The following is a 23,410-nucleotide window of genomic DNA, read 5'->3' as shown; positions in this document are numbered from 1 at the left end:
GTGTGTCTTTTTTTTTTTTTTTTTTTTTTTTGGTGGCTTAACCTGTAGTCTAATGAACACATTCACTTTTGCACACTGTCAGTTTCAATTAAAGAAAGAGAAACCATTCTATTTTAAACAGGAAGGGATTTAATCCAGAGGATTAGGCATTTACAAAAGCATTAGAAGGGTTGAAGAAGCAGGTTTTAGGTGGATCCAAAGTCATCCAGGAATGACCACAAAACTTTATAAAACTGACTCACCAGGGAGTTACTACCTCTGAGGCCAGCAAGGGAACTCTGCCAGGATCAAGAATTTGTTGCTACTACTATTGCTGCCACAGCCTTTGGATACCAAGGCATCTATCTGTAGAATGGACCCTGGAATATGGTTCATTCTAAAGAGCCTTAACTTTTTTTGCCAGCAGAAATAGTTAAGAAGAGATAAGAAGGTCTTTCTGCCTCACTACTACTTTCTATATCTCCATATCTCCACCTTTTAGAACCCAAGTTGCTTCCAGAACCCTAGCTTGCAAGGGAATCTGGGAGATGTAGTTTTTGTCTCTGAAGCCTCTCCAATGAGAATGAATGGATATCAAGTGAGCAAGTGCAGTCCTAGCACTCAGTTATCTCTTCTCTAGAATGGAGATAGTATGTTATCTACCTCAAAGGGCCAGTGGCAGAATTAGATGAGCTTTAAAATAGGTGAAATCTGGCAATACTAAAAATTAAAAAAAAAATTGTAGCTGTTATAAAATCACTTAGATCTGGATGTGTTGAGTTAGTATAGCGCTGGGGTGTTGATCTGTGAACACCCCCCACCCCCCCCGCCCCCTTAGGTGGGGCCTGGATGAGGCTGGGTGACCTATTTGGAAATGTCTTTTGTGTGAAGTGTATCATTGGGCATGTGGAGGTATTATTGATATGAGAAAATGCTAAGTAACTGATTTACTATCTGAAAAGGGATTTACTATCGGGGAAAGGGAGGGAGGAAGAGACTGAACATAAACTGTGCACCTATGGATGAGGACAATGGGGGATAGGGAGGGGGTGGGAACCTGGTGGAGGGGGGAAGAAATGAGGAACCTTTGTAATAATATGAACAATAAAGATTGATTAAAAAAAAATAAAAAAATAAAATCATCTAGTTACTTGAGGGTGGTGGTGGAGGGGGTTAACGGACATCTCTAATACTTTCAACAATAAAGATGAATAAAAAAACAACAACAATAAAACCATACATCATCTGCTAAAAATCATCTAGTTATTTAAAAATTTATGCCTGTTTGTCACATTCATGTGTCCTTATCTAAAATGGTTGGTTAGGGATTGATACCCTTGATTAAGATGGCTTTTCCTGTATAATAATATGGAAGTAGTCATCTCTATTATTGCAAAAGCTAGCTGCTACCAAACATATATTTTCTTTAGCAAATGCTCCAGAAAGTGAGAATACTCCGTGGTTTGGCAATAGGTGAGGCATAGGCTGGAGATGGCAGCAGGAAACCCAATCATTTTTAGACTATCTTTAAGAATCAGCATTCTATCTTAGAACAATGGGATCCTATTGAAAGATTTTAGGTTGGGGGGAGCATTAGCAGACTTGCCTTTCAGGAAGCTCTCTCTGGTGGTGCAGTAGAGGAGGGTGAGATGATGAGGGTGCAGTAGAGGAGGGTGAGATGATCAGCTAGTGGGCAGTTGCAGTACTTTAGGTGAGCACGATCGCAGGTTGGACCATTTGAGCAGTGGCACTGGGAAGGGAGAGAAGCAGCTTCGGAGGCTTCCTCACTAGGACTTGGCGATTGCTACCCTAGAATCCTCTCAGGGGAATTTTAGGGTAATTGAAGGGATTCATGTATTTCAGTTAAGATATGCAAAATGTCTGTCGGTGCATTTGGATACTTACTACCTGGTGTGAATTAAAAGCCAGATTTTGATTCGTATAATTAAATAAGAGGAAAGGAAGATGATGTCTTCTTTTGGTTTACAGTCACGAAGAAAGCAGGTATTACCAATATATAAAATTTTCTATGAACTGGGTCCAAAGTTTCCCAATAGTTATTTAATGGTTACACATAGAAGACTTTCAAGGCATAATTATGGGGCACTGTTACCTAATAGTGATGAAAATATTGGGTATTTTCTGTTAAGTGACCAGATATTTGAATGATGTAGACATTTTACTCAAGTTATTCTAATAAGATATCTTGTCCAGGGAGGCCTTGCATGGAGAATGGTCTAGCTGTTTATGCTGAGGACAATCTTGCTAGACTGCAATTTTATTAGTCTGTAGCATACGCACTTGAAAAACTTTGCTCAAAAGAGCTCCACATGGAGTCGGCACTCAGTAAACATCTTCAGTAAGGATAACAAAGCTATGATTATGTTCTTACTATTTCTTTTTTTTTTTAAAGAGTAGGTGATAAATATAAAGCGTGGCATGCCCTGCTTTAAGATTATTGGTGTCTGATGTAATTATAGGACATTACAAAACTGCAGGAATAGATATCATGTTAAATGAAGAGAAGCCATTCAGTTATCTAGCATAGAGTTCCTGTTAGCTATGTGCTGACGTCACTGGTGGCAAATGTCAGTGTTGCTGGTATCATTACAGGTAAAAGGTCAGTCACATTCCCACTTCCTTAGTCTTGGGTCTTTCCTGCAGTCTAAAAATACACAGGGAGAAAGTAGGCTGAGTTCATGGGGTAGGAGCAACCTATTTTTTCCCTCAGGACAGGCTGCATTTTGTTCATTAAGTGTCTAACTGTGGAATATTAAAAATATTGTCATTTAAATAACTCCCAGACTGTTTGTTTCAATTAAAAAAGCAGTTGCCAGATTTGGTGCCTATTAAGATGTTACTGGTTCTTTTTCTTCTACTCTGATAATCTAAGAGTTAGTTTCTATCCTCCTAATCCTTCTTGAATTTGGTGCAAAAAGTACAATTCAGAGTAAGTATTGCTTTCTGAATTAGTATCTTTGAGTTGTTATAGTTTTTAGAAGTTTAATTTCTAAAGATGTCATATGTCTGTGAGTTTGGTCAGTAATTTTACCCATTTGATTTACTTACTGAGTATTTATTGAATGCCTACTCTGGTTGGAGCTCTCTTGAGCAGTTTTTCAAGTACGTACGATACTGAGGATAAACTGTCCTGAATCCTCACAGTTCCCATGTCATAGATACGGGAAATGACTGCTTCCCAGCCAGGAAAAATGAGTTACCCTGTGGTGACAGTGAGGGTCACTTGACTGCAGTTCTATGGATAATCCAGATGAAACATTAACTAACTTATCCTTTCCTCATTAGTCATTTTCATGTCATGCTTTCATGGTTTAGAATAACTAGGTACACATGATGATAACTTGTTTAGGTATGCAGGAACTCCAATTAATTTCTAAGAATAAAGACTTTGTTTCTACATTCTTTTTAAGAAAAGAATTACCATTTAATGAAGATTATGAATATGTTAACATACTTATTTTTAACATTCACTTTTACTCAAAAATCTTTTCTATTTTATTCAATTGTTATTTTATATGTAAGCTCCTCTTTTGTTTTCATTATTTTGCTAGTGTTTTGTATTTTTTAGCTTATTAAAAGGTTGAGTTTTATCTGTTCTAATAGAATTTTAATGCTTTCTAATGTGTTTATTTTCATTTTTATTAATGTTATTTCACTTTTATTTTCCTTTGGATGATTTTTTTGTTATTTATTCCATGTGAAATTCAATGGATATTTAATTTAATTCTTTTCTCATTCTCATTCCTAATAACAATAAAAATTGTATTTCTAAAAAAAAAAAAACAAAAAAAAAAACCACACACACACAAAAAACAAAACAAAACACACACACTAATAGAAAAAAAAGTCTCATTAGGATAATGTTTTAACTCTTCTAAGTGCCTTTCTATCTTTTTTTTCATTTGTTTCTTCTATTAACCCCTGATGTTGGAGTTTTTAATTACTATTTATCTCTACATGTCAGATGAAAAATCCCAGAACTCAATAAGTTAATTAAATGACTTGTTTAAGGTAGAATAGCTGATTAGTGACATAGTAAATCTACAACAAATTTCAAAATTAAAATATTGTAATAATATTGCGAAAGCCTACTTTGGGAAGGCTGGCCAAAATTATAATGGATATGCTTTTTGGTCTAAAGGTGTATTAATCAAGTTGCAAGCTTTATCCAGCCACATCCTCACAACTTACACATTTCTCTGTGCGCTGACCTTTCCCCCAAGCTTCTTATCCAAGGCTTTACTCGAAGCTCTTTTTGGGTGGCTTATAGGGATCATAACTGAAACAGAACCAAACTGCAAGTCTCAACCCACCCCAACATGTTCTTCCTGCAGAGGTACCCGTGACACGCAATGACAACTGGTTTCTTTCGATTGTTTAAGATAAAAATCTTGGTGTTATCACCGCTTCTCCTCTTTCTCACATACACTACCTTGTATCCATCAGCAAATCCTTTTGGTTCTACCTTCAAGACATATTTAAAGTGGTTCTGTTGTAGGTTGGGATCCTATGAAGCCGATGCAGAAAATCATTAGCGGGTAGGAAGTCATTAGGGAGTGTTCTCTGCATCACCCATCTGTGGATGGGAAGGGGCAGAAGCAGGACAGGGCGGAGAGGGAAGTTAGGCTGCAGTGTGGTCTTGGGAAAGTCTCAGCTGATCCCAGGGGAGCTCTGAGACTGGAATGACTTTTCAGAGCTGCCCTCATTGTGGAGAATGGACTTTCCTATTTGTGCATGGACCAAACAGTGGATACGATCTTACCCCAAGAAGGAGGTGTAGCCTTGGGTTAGACAGCTCTCTCCAGCCAAGGACAGTCCAAGGAAATGTTTACTGCTGTGGAGGAAATGGTTAGGGTGATATGAAAAAATTTTAGAAACCTTAGAAAGAGTGGTCAAGAAATGGTGCTGACATTGAGTTGAGTCCTGGAAAAATGAATGATGGGCAGGATCCAGCTCCTCCAACAACTGATGAGCTTGGTGGGTTGAAGGGTCAGAATGAAAGCCAAAGTGGCTGGAGGTACAGAGGGAAAAGGAGAGTGATAAGAAATGGATTTGAAATTCCATGGGCTTGATTATGAAAAGCCAGCTAAGGAGTCTGGATTTTATCCTATGTGCAGAAGAAAGCCATGGGAAGGTTTAATTATATAATGATTGCCCTCATTGCTCTTGGAGAATGGCTTTGAATAGGGCAGGAAGGGAAGCAAAGAAACAAAATTTGGTAGCTATTGCAGTAGTCCAGGAAGGAGATGATTTTGGCTCAGACTAGAGTGGTGGCCAGAGAATATTGGATATTACTTGTATTAGATATAATGGTGGGTTGAATATGGAATTGAGGGAAAGCAAGGAAATAAGAAGACTATTAAGTTTTGGGTTTGAGCAACAGAATGAAGGGTGATTTGATGGAGCGAGTAGAGACCATGAATGTATATCAATAGAGAATATTATAGCTAATATTTATTTCAATAAAAATTTTATATATATAGTTTTAGATGTCTCTTATGAAACTTAAAAAAATGGTGGAAATTAGTTTACCTTAGATTTATTTCTCCAGATGTGGAGGCCACTGAGAATAGAATCTAGCTGTTTATCTGTAGATCCCACATGTAGCAACTGCTTGACTTCCTTGTTTTGTCTCAGATCAAGTTCACACTTCTACATTAACTGAAAAATTCTATGGAAATTTTGGTTAAACAATATGGATTAGCCATATCAAACATTTCAGACATATTTACATTCCAGGATCTGCACTTTTCACAAAGTTCTGCTTCTTAAGGGAGTGGGGAGTGACTCTATATCCATTTACATACATTATGTTCTGAGAGTAGTATGGTTCAATGTGGAAAAAAGGATGTAATTCTGTTTGTTATTTTATATGAAGAATCTCAAGAACGGGAGTAAAAATGGACAAAAGCCACCAAAGGAACCTAAAAAAGGGCTATAGTCCACTGACTCCTCTCACCTCAATTCTTTACGAGGTCAGTTCTGCTGACCAGTGAAGCTCGTAGTATGAAAGTGTGGTTCTAAGAATTCTGGATTATGCCCCAAGCTTGTTCAAAGATCTGGCCTCAAGGTGCCAAGATGATTAATGTTTGTTGCAATGCTGTGATAGCCCTGAAGATCAAAGTCTTTTCTGTAGAGAGCATCTAGCATGCGTGACAGCATCAGAAGTGTTCTCAAGAACAGGTTAATGTTTGGGCTGTGTATTGATTTTTTAGGGATTTGAGGGCATGTCAACAGTTATGTTCCTTTGATCTTTAGCTCCTTTGCTGGATTCTTAATGAAATTTACAGTATGCATTGACAACAATGGAAAAGTCACCTGACCAGGAGGGCTATTATACATGGGTTCATGTTGCCAAGGTAGGCAGCACAATCCATTTTCCTGTTAGTTTTGGCACAATCCTTCCTGGCATCACAGAGATGGGCAATGCAGAGTACGTCTGCTCTTGTGCCTGGTTCTAAATCAGGGTGATTTGGGTGGACACAAAGTAGAACATGGAGAGGAAGCATGTGGGGGAGATGCATTGTGGGGAAGACAGGTAGCAAATCGTATATTAACTTCCCATCCATAGAGATTCACCAAAGGAAAAGTTTTGGTCATGTAAAAAAACTAATCAAGTTTCAGTCTCATAAAATTTCTATCTATCAGTAAGTAAATACTAATTAAAATGTAAAAATTTAACAAAGTATAGTCAAGTGAAACTGAATTTTCATTTTATGTGATTCCACATGGTGTTATTTAGACTTGGGCATGAACTCTTTTGCAGGACTCTATTCACCTATTTTGAAGGGAGGCATTATTTTGTTTTCATACTTTTACATACACAGATAACTAGTTTCAGAGTTCTTTTGCCTGTGAATTGGAATCGAGGAAGACTAGGTTTTGACTTTCTGGATCATTTACAGCCTTCATCTCTGACCTTCTTACTCCCTCCTGTTCAGTGAAGGCAATGATTCACTAAGAGTCACAAAACAATCAGAGGCAAAACTTGGAATTCTTCCTTTCCAAAGCCATGAGTCAGTCAACAAATGATACCTATTGCCCTCTAAGCACTCTGCTAAAACCTAACATGCAGAGGCAGAAACAGTTGTGATTGTGCAGGAGCAAGTACTTGTTTACATGAGGCTATTTGGATGGTAGCAAAGGAGACAGAATGAGAGGAGGCAGAGAATTGTACCTAACTTCTTTTCTTTTCTTTCTTTCTTTCTTTTCTTCTTCTTCTTTTTTTTTTTTAATATATTTTATTGATTTTTTACAGAGAGGAAGGAAGAGAGAGATAGAGAGCTAGAAACGTTGATGAGAGAGAAACATCGACCAGTTGCCTCTTGCACACCCCCTACCGGGGATGTGCCCGCAACCAAGGTACATGCCCTTGACCAGAATCGAACCTGGGACCTTTCAGTCTGCAGACCGACGCTCTACCACTGAGCCAAACCGGTTTCGGCTGTACCTAACTTATTTTCAATTATATTTAAAAAAAAAAAAAGTAAATTAGGGGTTTGGGATTAAGCATCTCAAATCTAGAATAAGGGACCGGTCAGGCCTCTATTGCTTTATTAAGATTACTGATAGAGTGTTGTGGATAGAAAAGAGTGAGCAGCAGAAGGAAAAAACAAACAAAAAAGGAAAGAGAAAAAAAGTGCCCAAAAGCATGTATATGACTGCAGTTTTGCATTTTTATGAAATTATTTATGAAGACTAGATATGTTTAAAGCAAGATTAATGGTTATTAGAACCGGAAATGACTTTAGAGATAGATTTAGAGATTCTTTAACCGGTGTACATAAAAATCTCTTCGGGAATTTGTTTAAAAATAATGTGGATGCATAGACCCTACTCCATTGGCCAAGTCCTTGCTCCCCAGGTGATTCCAAAATGCACTGTAGTTTGAGAAGCACTTATTTGTCCAGTTTTCTTGTTTTACAAAGGAGGAAACTGGCATCCCGAAGGGTTAATGTACTTGCCCAACGTCATATCAATTCCCTCCCTAGTTCAATCTGTATTGGCTGGATGCCCAGGCAAGAAAAAGTTACATCCACTTTGGGAAGTATCCAAATATATATATTTTCTTTTTTATGGTAGAAAAGCAGGGAAATGAGCAAGCAAATCAGAAAAAAATTACTGCATATGTATTTGTGACATAGTTGAGTAGATATATTTTATAATTATGAGTTTGTGATAGGTGAAACTATATATTTTCTGTTTTCTCACTTTTGTCTATAATTTTTTTAAAAAGTATTTAATTCATGAGCTGCTCCCATCTGAGCTTATTTGGTACTAGACACAGTTAGCTGAATTTCACACACAACCCTGACATTGGTAGGCCAGGCTTACTATTTTTAGATGAGGAAACAGAAAGAAGGTATGTCCCATCTAGCACAGCCAGATAAATTACTAGAATTATAATGGAAATAGCAAGTTTCTGACATTCACATGTGTGCTGGGCCCCATAGTCTAATTGTGCACATAAGACCTAGGTCCAAGGTACCAGATTTTATCAAAGTAAATTTGGATGTAAGTTCATCAACCGACCTGTATTCTACACGTGTCTTTCTGGCAATGATTAACATGTGTTTAATGCACGGTCTAAAGTATGTTTAAACGTTCTTATCAAGCAAAACTTCCTTTTCTCCTTTCTATTTTTTTTTTTTTTTTCAATGAGCCGGTTCTCCAGGTGATATTGTAGCACAGGAAATTGATTCTTCAGTGGTAGAGATACAGAGTCCAGCTACCAGAGGAAACACCCACTTCCTAATGTAACTGCCTAGAAATGCTGGAGGAGAAAATATGAGCAAAGAAATTGCTTGCCTGTCTTATAAACGGTTAACTGTGCTTGACAACAGTGTAGCAGGCTCCAAATCACTCATCAAACTTGAGTAACTGTGGTTGAATTTCACTGTTAGGTGTACTTGGAAATCACATTAATCTAGATTCTCTTCTACGTAACATGCCAGATTTCTTTGGTAACAAGTAATCTACCATGGGGCCTTGGGAACAAGGTTTAATCAGACTCAAATTTAATTCAGAGGCCACTTTGGCTTTTCTTGAGAGGGGCCAGAGGAAATGCTCCTTTAGGATTGACTCAGGACATTTTAGGATTTTTTTCTTTGATTGCTTTATTTTTTTTTTAATAATTATATCAATATAGCTATTAAAAAATTAACTTTCAACTAAGATTGGAGCTAAGCCAGAGTCCCATAATGGTGTCTGGCAAGAAAACTTCCTTGACCCATACACTTGAATTCTTCTATTTTACTGACCAGGAGCAGGGGGGACTGCTGGCCACTGCCTGTGTTTCCTGTGCCCACAGCATATTAAGCTGTAACGTTCAGCCAGAACTTCAGGATTCCTTATTTTGAGCTCTTATCTCTCAGAGATTTTTCCAAATGATCACTATTAGACTTCCTATAGTTTTATATATTGTCTAAGTGTGTAAAAGTGAGCTTTTTGCTTATGTTAATTGATGGTATCCTTTTTTTAGTTTGCTGGACTTTGATACTTTCAACTGGTTATGTCTGTTAAAAATTCAAAATATCCACATAGAGTATGTTGAATAGAAAATATTCTTTCTTATCCTCCAGCCACCTAATTCCTCTCCCAATCACTGTTACTGGTATCTTGTATAGGTATTTCTAGGGGTCTGTTACATATTTACAAACATATACATATCTATAATTACAAAAGCATAATATCCTTCCGGACGACCTTCTGGACAAAGCTGGGGCTGCGAAGGAAGCGTAGGTCCCAGGTGCCTATTGGCTGCCAGAGGTAAGCCCTGGTCCCAGGTGCCAGAGAAAGGCCTACTCTTGCATGAATTTCATGCATCAGGCCTCTAGTGTATGTATATTTGTTCCCATACAAGTTAAGTATATGTATATATGTAAATACTTTCTTTCCATGCAGATGGTAGCATATTCTTGCTATATGCATCTCTTCCATCCTGAATGTTCACGTGTATCTTACAGCATATCTAAATATATAAAAGCTTAAGCAAACATTACAACAGAATGACTGGAATGACCAGAACGACTGGTCTATCAGTTGCTATGACGAGCAATGATCACCTGGGGACAGATGCTCATTGCAATATCTGCCCCCTGGTGATCAGTGCATTCCCACAGCCAACCTCTATGGCCAGCCAACCTCCCCTGGTCCCTCCTCCCCATCCTTCCCCACGTCTGGTAGTCCCTGTCTGGTAGGCCCTGTCCGTCAGCTAGCAGGCCCCGATCAGGACTGGGTGAAATGGCCCTGATAGGCCCTAGCCTGAAGTATCTGATATTATTGTGGGGTCGAACCCTGGGTTCAAAATAAGACCACCGGAGGCTGATGATTTATTAAAAAAAGCAGTCAAGAATTTATTGAACTGGTCAGGGCAGCCCAAGAGTACCACATGCAGGCGGACCCTACACGACTGCGCTGCTTTAGGGGCAGGTAGTTATTTTTAAAGGTTCTGAGATGGAAAACCCCCATTCTGCAACAAATTGTTGTTTGGAATTTTCTGCTGTTCTACCTAGATAAAATGTTGCTTTCTAGTTTGCTTTAGCCCTTTTGAAGAATGATGAAGATAAACTTAGCTGTCTGACCTTGTAGGCCAGAGACCAGATATGCCCACAATCTCAATACCATACCAGGTGCATTTTTTTTTTAAATTGGATAGAACAGCATTGTTTTCGAGGCCAGCATCGAGATAATCACTAAGTGTACATAGGACTGGCTCTTTAATGAAAAAGAAAGTTCTGCCTGTAACCTTGCTCAGAACTTGAACTCATCCTCCCTAAGCCCATCGCAGGATGAACAAAGCAAGTAAGTGAAGGTCGAAGTCAGAATAGTAGGGTTAAAATTCAAACAGTAGTTTTTACCCAAGTATGATTGCTACCATATTTCACTTGCTATGTGCATCTCTCCCATCCTGGTTGTTCACTTGTATCTTACAGCATATCTAAATATATAAAAGCCTAAGCAAACATTACAACAAAATGACTGGAATGACCAGAACGACTGGTCTATCAGTTGCTATGACAAGCAATGATCACCTGGGGGCAGATGCTCATTGCAATATCTGCCCCCTGGTGGTCAGTGCATTCCCACAGCCAACCTCTATAGCCAGCCAACCTCCCCTGGTCCCTCCTCCCCATCCTTCCCCACGTCTGGTAGGCCCCGTCTGGTAGGCCCTGTCCGTCAGCCAGCAGGCCCCAATCAGGACTGGGTGAAGGGCCCTGATAGGCCCTAACCGGTAGTATCTGATATTATATCCAGGTAGATAGTGTCAGGATGGAGTTAAATGGACACGAAGCTGGTATTGTGGAGAACTGCTTGGTAAAAATCTTCCACACATTTGGTGACAGACGTGAAGTGTGCTATCTGATCAGTAAAGGAGACAGACAGGAAAGGACATACAGTAGAGAAGAACTGGGTTTGCCCCTGGTCCGGAGGTGAACTGAACTGCATTTTCATAACAGAGGGCTTATGTTTATCTAACTTTAAATGAACCCTGTAACACTAACATCATCTTATGCACCTACAAGTGCAAGATTGGGAACTTTCAATGAGTGCATGAGGAACAAAGGAGGGTGCAAAAGGGTTCAACTTTAGTTTAGATTTTCATGTACTTGAGGGACTGATAAGTCCCACAAAATGGCTACATTTGTTATAGTTTTCCTCCACTCTTGGCTGGATATTTGTTTCTTTCAGCTTTTAGTGTTCACAGGAGGGATGAGGTCAGGTTATTACTGCTAAAGCCCCGATGGGTTAAACAGCTCAGTCAGAATAAGAGATTATCCAGGCATTTTCAGGAAGTTTGCTGACTGGTGTCACTGAAAGTTCACAGGCTCCAGCTTCCACTGGGTCTCTCCATGCTGCCCCAGTCCTGCTTCCTGCGTCAGTTCCCCATCTTCAATATTCACCTGATTCAAGTGCACTTTCATCAATATTTTGTATCTCCACTCCTTCAGTGCACAGCGATGAAGGGAGGTTTTGATTTATTTATTCAAGAGACCTGTGAAAGGTTTTGGAGGGTGTATGCACAACTGAATGTCGATGAAGCCTTTTGTTTTATTTTTCAAAATTACCCTCTTCACCCCATTCTGCTCTCCATTCACAGCATATGATCTCTCCTTCTACTTCCTAGATTGAAAAGAGACCATTGGAGAGGATCTCCTGCAAAGTCCTGCTTCTAGTTTCTCTCTGTCTGCATTTCCTCTTTGTTGAAGAAGAGGCGGCATTTCTCCTTTTTTCCAAGGCCAGTCTCTCCATCTCTTACCTGGATTTTATCACCTCCCATCTGCTCTGGAACTCTGTTGTGTTACTCATCCTCTCTTTATGAAAGCCTCTCCCTTTATGCTCAGAATGTCCTGCTTTGAAAGTGAATAAATAGGCAGAAACTTCTCACTGTTGGAACTTTTTGGAGGTTGTCTACATTTGCCTCCCATTTCCCCTTCAGCCTTCATAGTAGTTACCAAGTGGACCACTTCATTGACACTTATCTTGCCAAAGATTTTAACAACCTCCTCAATGCTAAATTTACTGAAATTTCCAGTCCTTATTTTCCTTAAAGTTTGGATCTGTTTATAGTGTCAACCACTCCCTCCTTCATAGTGTGCAGCCTTTCCTTCTTGAGGCTCCTGTATGGCTGGTTCTCTGTGTTTTCGAGACTTTTTTTTTCCTTTGCCCATCTCCCAAAACTAGATTTTCCCACAGTCCTCTGCATCGTCCTCATCTCTTCTCATATTATGTGAGGGAGCCACAACGGCACTTTAAGAGCAGCCCATTCATAGTTAAGATCATATAGTTTGAATTAGTCAGACCTGGATTGGACTCTTAGTTCTAACCTTTTTTTGTCATCTGGACAAGTCACTTAACTCTCAGAACCTTAGTTTTCTCACTTTTAAAATTAGATTAATCAGTGATCGGCGAACTGCAGCTCGCAAGCCACATGCAGCTCTTTGGCCCATTGAGTGTGGCTCTTCCACAAAATACCACAAGCGGGTGTGAACATACAGTGCATTTGAAACTTCGTGGCCCAGGCGCAGAAGTGGGTTTTTGACCTGGACGAGTCTATTTTGAAGAAGTGTTTCTAATGCAGAGCCACACTCAAGGGGCCAAAGAGCATCATGTGGCTTGCAAGCCATGGTTTGCCAACCACTGAGATAAGATAAACTCTATAAAACATCTCATTTATTTACTAGAGGCCCGGTGCATGAAATTCACGCACTTGGTGGGGGAAGGAGAGTCCCTCAGCCCGGCCTGTGCCCTCTCGAAGCCTGGGAGTCCTCGGGGGATGATGGCTTAGGCCTTAGCACTGCCATGGGAGCGGGAGAGGCTCCCTCCACCACCGCTGTGCTTGCCAGCCATGACCCCGGCTTCTGGCTGAGTGGCACTTCCCCTGTGGGAGTGCACTAACCACCAGTGGGCAGCTCCTGCGTTGAGCGTCTGCCCCCTGGTGGTAAGTTCGCATCATAGCGACCAGTTGTTCAGCCATTTGGTTGGTTTGCATATTAGCCTTTTATTATATAGGAGGATTTATTCAAGAAACGTTTTGAGCCAATATTATCTTACAGGTACTGTGTACAATTTTTTTGACTGTGACATACAAAAAGTACAATTTTTTTGACTGTGACATACAAAAAGTACAATTTATAGTCCACCTAGGATACACATGCTTATAAATACATTTTTCTTAAGAAAATTATTACTCTCCCTATGTTTAATGGGTTAGTTTGTTATTTTCTCTTCTGTTTAAGTAAAACATATACTGGTCAGGATCTATAAATTTCCCAACCCATGAATGAAGCATGGTCTATAGTTTGGAAAACATTCTTCTAGACTCTGGGGATACAGAGTTTCTGCTGCATGCAACTTTTTTAAAATTTATTTTTAATTTTTATTTATTTATTTAAAACTATTTTTATTGATTTCAGAGAGGAAGGTAGAGGGATAGAAACATCAATGATGAGAATCATTGATTGGCTGCCTCCTGCACACCCCCTACTGGGGATTGAGCCCGCAACCCAGACATGTGCCCTTGACCAGAATAAAAACTGGGACACTTAAGTCTGCAGGCCGACACTCTATCCATTGAACCAAACCAGCCAGGACTGGAACTTTCTTTTTTTTAAAACTGAGCTATCCTTTAGAGTTTTATGCATTGATGGAAATATTCTATATCTGTGCTATCCAATATGGTAGCCACATGTGGCTCTTAAGCTTTTGAAATGTGGCTAGAGCAACTTAATTTTAAAATTTTATTTAAATTTACAAAGCCACATGTGGCTAGTGACTATGGTATTGGACAACACAATTCTAGAGTGTGGGTGATAAAAAAAAAAAAAAGTAAATGACTAAAAGTAAAGATAGTTCCTTAGAGTGAGAAGGGCAGTGAAGATGCTATATAGGGTGATTGACAGTGACTTTGGGAAGAGTTGGATAGTTATAGAAGACCTCTCTGTGAAGGTAATATCTGACTTGATATCTGAATTATAAGGAGCCAGGCACTTGGCCATCTAAGGGAAGAGGATCTCCAGTAGAAAGAACAGGCGGTGCAAAGGTCGAGAGGCAGAAATGAACTGGGTGAATTTGAGGGAGAGAAGTCATGTGTTGCTGGATCATGGTCACAGTTAGTAAGTGTTAGTGGAAGGTGGCTAAGAGATGATGATTCAGGCCTGATTAATCAACTTATAGTCAATATTTCCACCCAAGAGTTCTGCAGGGTTTATTATATATTGAACATTTAAAATAGTTTCTCCTCTGTGCTTCCTATCTCAGGAAGTGGCACCACCATTTTACCTGGCATTTATCTCCTTCCCTTCCTTCTCCCCCACTCTACCTTTTTTACCAAGAGCCAAGTCCTGTCATTGTCTCATCTTAATATAATAGTTCTAGAAGATGTCTACCTTTCCACATTCTTGTGGGATTTTTAAAAATATTTTTTTACTTTTCATTAGAGTTGACATACAATATTATATTACTTCCAGGTGTACAACCCAGTGATCAGATATTTATATAATGTGTGAAGTAACCACTTCAATAAATCCAATGTCTGGTGTTATATCTGACACCAGACATAATTATTACAATATTATTGACTATACTAGAGGCCGGGTGCACGAACTCATGCATGGGTGGGGTCCGGCCAGCGTGGCCTGATTGGGGCCAATCAGGGCTGAGCTGGAGGGGGGAAGGGGATGCAGGAGGTTGGCCAGCTGGCCCCACGCCCTGGTCAAACTCCCAGTCAAGGGGAACAATTGCATATTTGCCTTTTATTATATAGGATTCCCTATGCTGTATTTTATATCCCCATGACTATTCTGTAACTACCAATCTGTACTTCTCAATCTCTCACCATTTTCAACCACCTTTCTACTCCACTCCCATCTGGCAACTGTCAAAATAGTCTCTGTGTCTGTGATTCTATTTTTGGTCTACTTGTTTTAATTTGTTTTTTGAGATTTCACATGTAAGTGAAATTATATGGCATTTATCTTTCTTTGTCTGACTTAGTTCACTCAGCATTATGTCCTCTAGGTCAATTCATGTTGTTATGGGCAGGATTTTATCTGTACCACTTCTTCTTTACCCATTTATTTTTTATTTTTTGCAAGACAAATATCTTTACTTCTGCAGAAGGGTGTGCACACACATGGTCTGAGAGCCCACTCACACTGAGTAGTGGTTGGCTCAGGTTTTGATTCCTGATGCTTTTGACCTGTCCCTTACTCTTTAAAAATATATATATATATATATATATATATATATATATATATATATATATATTTTATTGATTTTTTACAGAGAAGAAGAGAGAGGGATAGAGAGTTAGAAACATTGATGAGAGAGAATCATCGATCAGCTGCCTCTTGCACACCCCTCACTGGGGATGTGCGCACAACCAAGGTACATGCCCCTGACCGGAATCGAACCTGGGACCTTTCAGTCCACAGGCTGATGCTCTATCCACTGAGCCAAACCAGTCTCGGCTGTCCCTTACTCTTGATTGGAAGAGCTTAGGTTCACAATCTTGTACAATTGGTTAATTAAAAGAAGGGATTGACCTTTGCTGTTTCAAAATGGTGGCCTGCAGGGAGCTGCAAGCCATGCAAGCCAAAATGGTGGCTGCCATGTCACGTGGGACAAAATGGAAGCTGCCTAAGCTCCCTTATTTGACAGAAAACATTGTTTGTTTAATCTCACAATTCCCCCTTTTCTTTATTTAAACTCTTTTCTTCAAACTTGGCTAACATTCATTGACTTTCATGCTCTGCAGTATCTAGGAGATTATTTTGCTGTTTGGTCAATGCGGTTTCAATTAACATTTGGATAAGACCTCTCCTACATGGGATGATATTGTTATTGTAACCCCTAATCAAAGAGGAGAATATAAATACCATCATTTCCTTCAACTTTCCGAACCATTGCTCTAGTGAATCGGAGAAAGGATCCTCAATTTCAGGATTCTCAGATAACTCATTAGCCAGAGTTGTTAATTCTTGTAGGGCCTTGGTGATGGTCCTGTCTGGTTGTGTTGTCAGGGATGTCCATTCATCTATTGATGGATACTTAGGTTGTTCCCATATCTTGGCTGTTATAAATAAGGCTGCAATGAACATGTGGATGCATATGTCTTTTTGATTTAGTGTTTAGAGTTTCTTCAGATAAATACCCAGAAGTGGATTTGCTGGATCCTTCATTATCTCTTGCTGTAGACATTGTTTTATTTTTTAACTTTTTAATCTTAATTTTTATTTACTTTTACATCAAATATACATATACTTTTGTATTGTATATTGTAAAACTACAAAGAAACTTTTATGCTTTTATCATTAATTTTAGTGATATTAATTTCTACATCACTGATTGGTGGTGTCCATGGAGAGATGGAAGCAAGGAGCCTGGGAACTGAGTTGTTGACCATGCTCTGGCAAAAGGCATTTGTATCTTCTTTGTGAACACTAATTCACTTAGAAAGTAGCCTTGTTTTTCATCATATTTCAGGAACTACCATACTGAATTATGATTCTAGGGTTTACATTATCACCGCAGCTTGGTGGAAATTCTGATAGATAATTGAAATGCTATTGTTTCGGGGCCATTTGGGGATTTTGCAGTCCAATGATATGATGTGACTTTCAGGAATTTGATTATACTGTTTTGGCCTGTGCCTGTCATCTTTATGGTGTTTGAACTGTTAAGAAGAGTGTCTTCCTCTTGTAAAACTCCAGGCACTTGCCAGGTTTCATATCACTTATTCTTTACCACATCCATCTTCAGCAGGAGAGTGACAGTTTTGGCTCTTTTATAATGAGAAGGACAATGGAGATCAGAGAGCTTAATTGGCTTACCTTAGGGAGACATCCAGGTTATTCAACATCATAGAATTATGTTTCTGAATTATACTGTTCCATCTTATTGGGGGGAAATGCATACTTTATATTTAAGGGTCCATATACTTCCATGTTTATGTATTTATTCAACAATTACTTATGGTCTTGGTACTATGTGCCAAGCATTGGGGTATATAGTAGGGAACAAAACAGATAAGCTATCAAGAAATTTATATTCTATTTAAAGAGACCAAAAAATGTAAACATATATAAGATTTTTTTTGTTTCAAATGCTAATTTTCAATGGGCAAAATAAAAGCAGAGATATGAAGAATGCCTGTGTTGGAGGAAGAAAGAATAATCACAAGACTTCTATAAGATGGTATCGTGTAAGATAAAAGCAGAAGGATGAAAGAGAGGCAATCTTAAGAAATTTGGGAAAGAGCATTCCAGGCAGAGAAAACAACAAGTGGAAAGGCCTCGAGGCTAGAACAAGATTGGCATGTTCAAGCAATAGAATGCTGAGTTCTTAGAGCTTTTTAAGCAGAGGAATAATGAGATTCTCATTTTTGTTTAAACAAGATTTCTCTGATTGTCATGCAGAAGTCACAGAAGAAGGCAAAGGATGAAAAAGGGGAACGAGAAGAGAATATTGCAGTATCCAAAAGCAGATACCTTTTTTAACAGATACCTTTTTTTTTTTTTTTTTTTTTTTTTTTAGTTATTCCTATGTTTAAGACACTATGAGTGCTTCCCATACACAATTCGTATTTAATATTCATAAAAATCCTGTAATGTAATTACCATCTTCCTCTTCAGATAAAGAAACTGGAGACTTGGAAGTTTAAATATCTTATCTGAGGCCATTCCACCTAAGTGGCAGAACCAGGATTTAATTTCAAAGTCTGTAGTTAAGTACTTTTTTCTAGCACCAGCATATCTTAACTGGCCTTCTGATATGTTCTCCATAGAAGACACCCAGACACTTTTCAGTTATATCTAAAACCAAACTCCCTGTCTCCTTTCCCAAACCTTTCCTCTTAGTTCCTCAGTTGTGTTAATGGCATTACCACCATCTCAATAATCTAGGCTAGAAACTTCCACGTATTTTTACCTTTGTCTTTATACTGTGCTTTTCTTCATTAATCTGTATCAAATTTGTTGCATCATTTTATCTATTTTAACTCTGTTATCTACCTGATTTCTATGCCTATCATCATTGTTTTGGTTTGGGCCAATTCAATTATTCCAATGGCTTCCTATTAGTTCCCTGATTCCACTCAATCTCTATCCTCTCCAGTTTGTTTTAATTCAGCCTCTAGGTTTAGTGCTCATTCTACTTATCCAGGTTCTCAAAATTCATCCCATGGTTCCCAGTACCCCAAGAATTGAGTTCACTATCTTCAGTATGCCATCAATATATAGTACTGAGTAATTCTTTTGTTGCTTAGATGATTGCTTATTATTGTGGTATTGGACTTATTTGTTTTTGCAGCTGATAACTCTTACCACCTATAGCCCATCATATGAGGAGGAAGGTTAGGAACACACAGTCCGGCAGATTCCTGATTGAACTGTTTAGAAGTCCAGCATGAACTGTGTATGCTAGCTAACCAATGGGTGAGACACAGCATTCAAAGGCCAATGAGGTGTTTCTATAGCCTCCTGGAAGAGCTTGTTGACCTAACAGCTCTGGGAAGTCACTCAGCTGGATACATTTTTGTTGGACTGAATTGCAAGGATGGGACACAAGGAAAGGCCTGAGCTTAAGGAAGATAAAAAAAAAAAAAAATCCAAACTAGCCACAAATTCTCTTAACCTCTTAATAGGAATCCAGACTGAAAAGGCAGCCAATTATGGACTAGTGGCCTGGTGCACAAATTTGTGCACATTGAAAGGAAATTAATTAGAAGAAATATTTTAATATTGCTATTCACCCTTTCTCTATAATAGGAGTGTCAACCAAATTCACAATCAACAATGACAGATCAAAACACACGTGTGTGATTGGCTCCAGCTGAGAGCTTTATATGTATTGCACATGCATGAGTCAACTTAGCCATATATATTTACATATATATATATATGATAAACTTGCTTAATTAGACCTGCTTTCTGATTTAGCTAAACTTTTCCCAGCCTAGTGAAGCACCCCAACTTCTCTTTCAGTTGTCAGCAACATAGTAGTAAATATCAACACATAGTACATTATTATTGTAGATCTTGTAGGGGGAACAAAGGGTAAAATATTTTAACTGCAGCAGTGTTTCTAAACTTTCTAAATCTCCATTTTCTAGCTAATGAAAAGAAAATAGGATTACATCGAGTCTCCTATCTACCTACTCCAGGACTTCTGTGAGGATCAAATGAGATGAGGCACAGGAAAATGCTTCACAGACATTTGGTTAAAGTGTAAAATGTTTCCACCTGACTATAAAGTGAGTAATGTTCCTGGGCTGAAGAAACTCTAAGGAGGTTAGTCGCTAGGGAGAGGAAGCCGGGTGTTGCTATGTGATGTCATTATCTGGCGCCCACAGAAACTGTTTCTGGGCTGGGCTGGGCTGTGGGCCACATTTTGCACCATGGGGTCTCAGCAGCGTTGGCTTCGATTTGGTAGGTGATTGCTCTGGGGTAGTAACAGGGTCTATGTCCCACTTGGGAGAAGTCGAGTGTTGCTTTGTGGGCGCCAGGTCTGCAGTGCCATTTCTCTGTGGCTTCAGGGCAGCTCTCCTTCATTGAGTGCCTTCCTCCTGGTGGTCAGTGCATGTCATAGTGATCAGTCGGCAGTTGGACACTTAGCATATTAGCCTTTTACATATTTACATAGTAATCATTTAATTAAAAAGTAAATGGAGCCCTGGCCAGGTGGCTCAGTTTGTTGTAGTGTCATCCCTTATACCAAAAGGTTGCAATTCACTTCTTGGTCAGGGCACATATTTAGGTTGGGGGTTCAAACCCCAGTTGGGATGTGTATGGGAGGCAACCAATCAATATTTCTCTCTCTCTCTAAAAATCGAAACACATCCTCAGGTGGGTATTAAAAAAGAGAAGTAAGTGAAAATTTCTGGACAGAAGGAAATGCCTATTCAGTGTGAGATTTTTTAAAAACCCTGTATTGTGCTGTTTATAGGCAACCCTGTGAGTGAAGCATTGAATAAACAGAAGGCAAGAAAGAGGGGAACTGTGTGTTTATTTTCTGAGCTGAATTTGTAGACCTGTGATTCAATGATTCAAACCTGGCTCTAAGCACCCAGCTAGCATTCTATCTTTTAGTATTTCTAGTTAGGAGGGAGATATATGCTGAAGCATTTCTGACCTGGCCCTACTAAGTATTCCTTAAATGTATAGTAGTTTTTTAAGAAAGGTTTTCTGGTCTACTAGATAGTTAGAAAAAAATTAATACAAAATATTCTGTTTTATCTTTTCTCACTGAAGAAAATAAAATTTCTGAGTCTGTCAGTGACACCAAGAAAGAGAAATTAAATTCATTTCTGTCAATTTTAAGAACTATGCTGGTTGTTCCCTGTTTCATTTTATAGAATAAACAGTAATGTTTAAAGACAAGGTAGAATACCTCCCTATTTTCCATTTTTGATTTTAAGGTGGAATATGATTTTTAATGTCTGTACTACAAGTGAACTATGATTTTCCACAATATTTCCACAATTTCCAAAATATTTTATTTATATGATTTTCCACATATTTTAATATGCTGAAAACCTTGTATTGTACAAATAATACTATAATAACAATAACAGAAATCAAGCAAGAAAAAAGAATACATATCTTTAAACTTGCCATTCTAAAACACAGCTGTTTTAACATTTCCTTCCAGTTACTGCTAATATATTATATAATTTTCATATAGTTTCAATCTTAGCATATACATAACTTTACAATCAGTTTTATTTTTCCTTCTAATGTCACATAAACCTTTTTCCCCTGGCCACTTTGCATTTTGAAATCCTTACATGCTTTTATGTGCTTATTGCCAGGCAATAATAGATTTCTTCAAAAAAGTTCACTAAGTTCTGGAAGCAAGTTTTCAGTGCTATTCTCAACATTATCATATTTGTGGTTTCAACTTTTACTGTTTCAACTAAGACAACAGTCTGCCAGGGGCCAGACAATGCTCCTAAGAAAAAGTCATAGGAGACTCAGGGACATACCACAGTCCGTGAGTCCTAAGATGACTTCAATTCTCATTTCTTGTTCTATAAAGAGTATAAGACTCTTAGATCTTACCCTCAAGGCATTGAAACCCACTGAATAATTTAATAACCAGCAAAAGGGAGGCACCTCAGGCCTTGTGGCTTGCTGTCTCTACTAGATATTCAATAAAGAAAGGCTATTGATAATACCATGTTTCCCTGAAAATAAGACATCCTCCGAAAATAAGACCTAGTGCAACTTTGGGAGAAAAAATTAATATAAGACACTGTCTAATTTTTGGGGAAACAGGGTAGTATAAATTCTAGAGACAGTACAGAACCTACTGTTCACTCAGTCATTCCAAAGATGCCACAATGATCCACCAAGGGAAAGAACATTTTGTTATTAGAAAAGGGAAGCGTTAAGGAGAGGGTTTATATGCTGCAGTAAAGGCAATCTTTTTTTTTTTTTTTTTTTTTTTAATAAATTTTTATTGTTCATATTATTACAAGTGTTCCTTTCCCCCCCTTCCCACCCCACCCTCTGCCCTTTCCCCCCTCCCCATTGTCCTCATCCATAGGTGCACAGTTTATATGTTCAGTCTCTTCCCACATTCCCCTCTCCCCTTTTCCCCAAGAATCATCAGTTCACTCCCCTTCCATACCTCTGATTCTACAATATTATATTCAACAGTTAATATTGTTCATCAGATTTTTTTTTTTAATTTCCTTGGTTTTTTGATTCACTTGTTGATAGTTACGTATTTGTTGTTCATAATTTTTATCTTTATTTACTTTCTCTTCTGAAAGAACCCCCTTCAGCAATTCATATAATTCTGGTTTGGTGGTGATGAACTCCTTTAGCTTTTTTTTATTAGTAAAGCTCTTTATCTGACCTTCGATTCTGAGTGATAGCTTTGCTGGGTAGAGTATTTTTGGCTGTAGGTTCTTGCTATTCATCACCTTGAATATTTCTTGCCATTCCCGTCTGGCCTGCATGGTTTCTGTTGAGAAATCAGCTGACAATCGTATAGGTGCTCCTTTATAGGTAACCACCTGCTTAGCTTTTGCTGCTTTTAATATTCTCTCTTTGTCCTTTGCTCTTGGAATCTTAATTATGATTTGTCTTGGTGTGGTCCTCTTTGGATTCCTCTTATTTGGAGTTCTGTGTGCTTCCTGGACTTGTAAGTCCAATTCTTTCCCCAGGTGGGGGAAGTTTTCTATCACTATTTCTTTCAGTATGTTTTCGATATCTTGCTCTCTCTCATCTTCTGGGACCCCCATGATTCTGATGTTGGATCGTTTGAAGTTGTCCCAGAGGTTTCTTACATTATCTTCAATTTTCTGGATTCTCTTGCCTTCTAGCTTCTGCAGAGGAGTGTCTTCTGGCTCTTTATGTTCCAAATCTTTGACTTGATTCTTGCGATCTTCTATTCTGTTTTTAGGACTCTGTAGAATATTTTTTATTTCAGACAATGTATTCTTTATTTCTTGTTGATCCCTTAGCATTTCTTGTTGATCCCTTTTCATATCCTCATAGGTCTCATTTATTTTATTGGCCTTTTCTAGGAGTCTCTTGAAAAACCCTATAAGTGTGGTTTTGAACTCTATATCCAGTCGCTTATTGTCCTCCATTTCTTTCGTTTGTGATCTATTTGGTTTAGGCATTTTCGCAGGCAGCTTTTCTGATGGGGCGGGGTTTCAGGGTGGAGCCTACAGCCTTGGCTTCCGTCAGCCCCGCCCTATGCGACTCCTGAGACTCAGGGTCCTTCAGTACTTGTTGCAAGCGCCTCTGAGAGAAAGGTGCCCTCGATTTTCGCCTGCTACCAAACAGTGTAGGCTCTCCCGCAATGGGCCCGAAACTGGGGTTCAGTTCAGTTGGAAGTGGAGTTGGAGGTGGCGTTCAGAGCAGTCTGGAGCCTGTCTCCTTCCCGCCAGGGCAGT

At 38.8% G+C, this 23,410-nt stretch overlaps 1 long non-coding RNA gene across 1 annotated transcript in view; it reads left to right on the top strand.

The window, feature by feature from the left end:
- The window catches only part of LOC311618919, a 422,988-nt gene that overhangs the window by 150,900 nt on the left and 248,678 nt on the right, over positions 1-23,410 (top strand). The window lies entirely within an intron of this gene.

Source organism: Pipistrellus hanaki (assembly GCF_964339955.1).
Source record: "Pipistrellus hanaki genome assembly, chromosome: 3".
NCBI lineage: Eukaryota > Metazoa > Chordata > Mammalia > Chiroptera > Vespertilionidae > Pipistrellus > Pipistrellus hanaki.
Note: the sequence above shows the minus strand (reverse complement) of the source record. Positions and strands in the feature narration are given on the sequence as shown.